We start from the raw sequence: 2,447 nt of genomic DNA on the forward strand, positions 1-2,447 counted from the left end.
ATATTAAATGGATTTTTGGAGCAGGGAGTTGGAATAGGAGCTTGCTCCGTCCACTCCACGCATCGGCCTGGTATTGCAGTACTTCCAGGAACGGTGCACCCCCTTCGGGGGTAAGTATTCTGGTAACTAATGGCAGATTTAATGGTTTTTCTTCTCAGTTGCATGAAGACTTTATTTTCCCTGAGAAAAGGTTTTACAGAAAGGGTTTTCTTCCAGGAATTTCTCCTCCTGTTAGTTGTTCACCTGGGCAACTTATCTGTCCTTGTCTTAAGTGTCCTTCTTTATCTTTTGCACGAGGCAGGAAGTTTCTTCTGGAGATCCTACTCATTTCTTTTCCTTCTCCCCAGGTCCTGACTGGTTTGAGCTGGTTTGGGATTGGAACACTAAATTAGGTAACACCGGTGGGGGTGTGATGACGTGGTGATGACAATGACGGAGGGTGGGGGGAGGAGTTACAGCTTAAGGTTTGTCCACAGTTCAAGAAATACTTGATGAGGGGCACTTGGGTGGCACAGTCCTTAAGCGTCTGCATTCCACTCAGGTCATAATCCTGGGGCCCTGGGATCAAGCCCTGCATCAGGCTCCTTGTTAGGTGTGAATCTTATCTCCCTCTCCCACTCTACTCACTTGTATTCCCTTTCTAGCTATGTGTATGTCTCTCAGATAAATAAATGAAATCTTAAAAAAAGAAAGAAAGAAGGAACGGACATATTTATTGAATGCTTTCTATGTGCCAAGACCCGATGACAGGAGTGACTCCTACCCCCAGACCAACAGGCCCCAGACCAACAGGCCTCCAGCCCAAGAAAACTTACAGTCTCCAGTAGAGAAAAAAGGAAGAAATAGGCGCGGGTCCAGGATGGTTTCCTGACCTGAGATTTCTACAAACCTTGCAATGGATTTCTTCTCATGAGTTGTGCACACTCCTTTGCCACCAGAGGGTTCCCTCAACTGACTGATGCAAGGCATCTGCTTGGACTCTCCTATCCACTGATTTAATGAGATATCCTAGGAGCTGATACCAAACAGTTGAACAGGCAACACAAAATGGACAAAGGATAGTCTCCGGGTCGGGGGAGTGGGGAGAGAGAAACACAGATATAGGCAGACATCTGGCCCCCGGGGCACATCCAACCCCACCACCACCCGTGGCCTGGGCTACCTGGTCCTGGCACGGGCCCTAGGGTGGATCCATTCCCCTGCTGCATCCACCTGATCAGGTAGGATAAGCTGGGGGAGTGGAGGGGGCAGGTGTCTCAGAGGCCATCAAGAGACCCGCACACTCCCCTGGCCACCCCACCCCACCCCACCCCTGACTACAGAGGGAGGTAAACCCTACAGTAAAACAGCACGATGTTCAGGAGGTCCTGTTGTCGTCCAGCCCAGGGACATCCCCTCCAAAGCCCAGAAAACTGCTTCCTCTTTATACCGGCGTCTACTGAGAGAGAAGGAAGCCCAGGGCCCAGCTCGCGTTCTGGAAGGGACACATTCCACACAGCTAGACACCCCATCTGGGCTCACACACTGGGTGACTGGGAAGACCCTCAGCTCAGGCTGGCCTGTAGCCGAAGAGGGCTCTCAAGCCCTTTGAGGGGAGCAGGGCAGTGGGGGCAGCTCTGTGGTTTGGGCCACAGGATCTGGCAGACCCCATTGTGCTGATGACAGTGACATGTCCTTGAAGGAAAGACATGTTGTTGGAGTTGATGGGAGCCCCGGCAGGGAAGGATCACAGCGCGAGCTCTACATGCGGGCTCTACCTGCGGGTTCTGGAGCAGGCCGCCAGGCTACCGATGCCAGAGACTTTGCCTTCTGAAAAGCAGCTCCTGGATGTCTTCTTTGCAGAAATGTCTGTTCATGTCTTCTGCCCATTTCTTGATTGGATTATTTGTTCTTTGGGTGTTGAGTTTGCTAAGTTCTTTATAGATTCTGGACACTAGTCCTTTATCTGATATGTCGTTTGCAAATATCTTCTCCCATTCTGTCAGTTGTCTTTTGATTTTGTTAACTGATTTGGTGAGTGCTGTGAAGTGTGTAAACCTGGTGATTCACAGACCTGTACCCCTGGGGATAAAAATATATGTTTATAAAAAATAAAAAATTAAAAAAAAAATTAGTATGCTGAAAAGCAGCTCCTGGAACACTGCTGGGCATTTGGGGAGACGGCTGTTTCCCTGGGGACCACGGATACTGGGCAGGACAGGCTCCGAGCAGCGGCAGGCCATCCTGAGATAAACGTGGGGTATCAGGATGGAGGAGACACTGGGCAGCCGACAGACCCAATGACCCCACCCGCCTTTGTTGGCTACCGCAGACCCGGCACGGTGGGCGTGGGAATGGGGGAAGCCCATAAGGGTGGCCGTGGAGGTCCCATACCGGCCAGCATCCTTCGGGGGCCCTCGGTCCTGAGCTCAGTGGGGGAACTGGAGCCGGGCCATTTCTACCGAGGG

The 2,447-nt window shown here is 51.5% G+C and overlaps 1 long non-coding RNA gene and 1 pseudogene across 2 annotated transcripts; both read left to right on the forward strand.

The window, feature by feature from the left end:
- Window positions 1-104, forward strand: LOC132009040 (U2 spliceosomal RNA; annotated as a pseudogene; the record flags this gene model as incomplete).
- On the forward strand, window positions 7-2,085 carry LOC132009039 (uncharacterized). 2 transcript variants are annotated; one of them, XR_009401772.1, is made up of 3 exons: window positions 7-110; window positions 348-392; window positions 645-2,085. It is a non-coding gene; the product is annotated as an uncharacterized LOC132009039 (long non-coding RNA). The 2 variants fall into 2 exon arrangements; XR_009401773.1 differs by having other exon boundaries at window positions 739-2,085.
- Window positions 2,086-2,447: the final 362 nt, after the last annotated feature.

The sequence above is a fragment of the Mustela nigripes genome, unplaced genomic scaffold (genome assembly GCF_022355385.1).
Source record: "Mustela nigripes isolate SB6536 unplaced genomic scaffold, MUSNIG.SB6536 HiC_scaffold_3547, whole genome shotgun sequence".
Lineage (NCBI taxonomy): Eukaryota > Metazoa > Chordata > Mammalia > Carnivora > Mustelidae > Mustela > Mustela nigripes.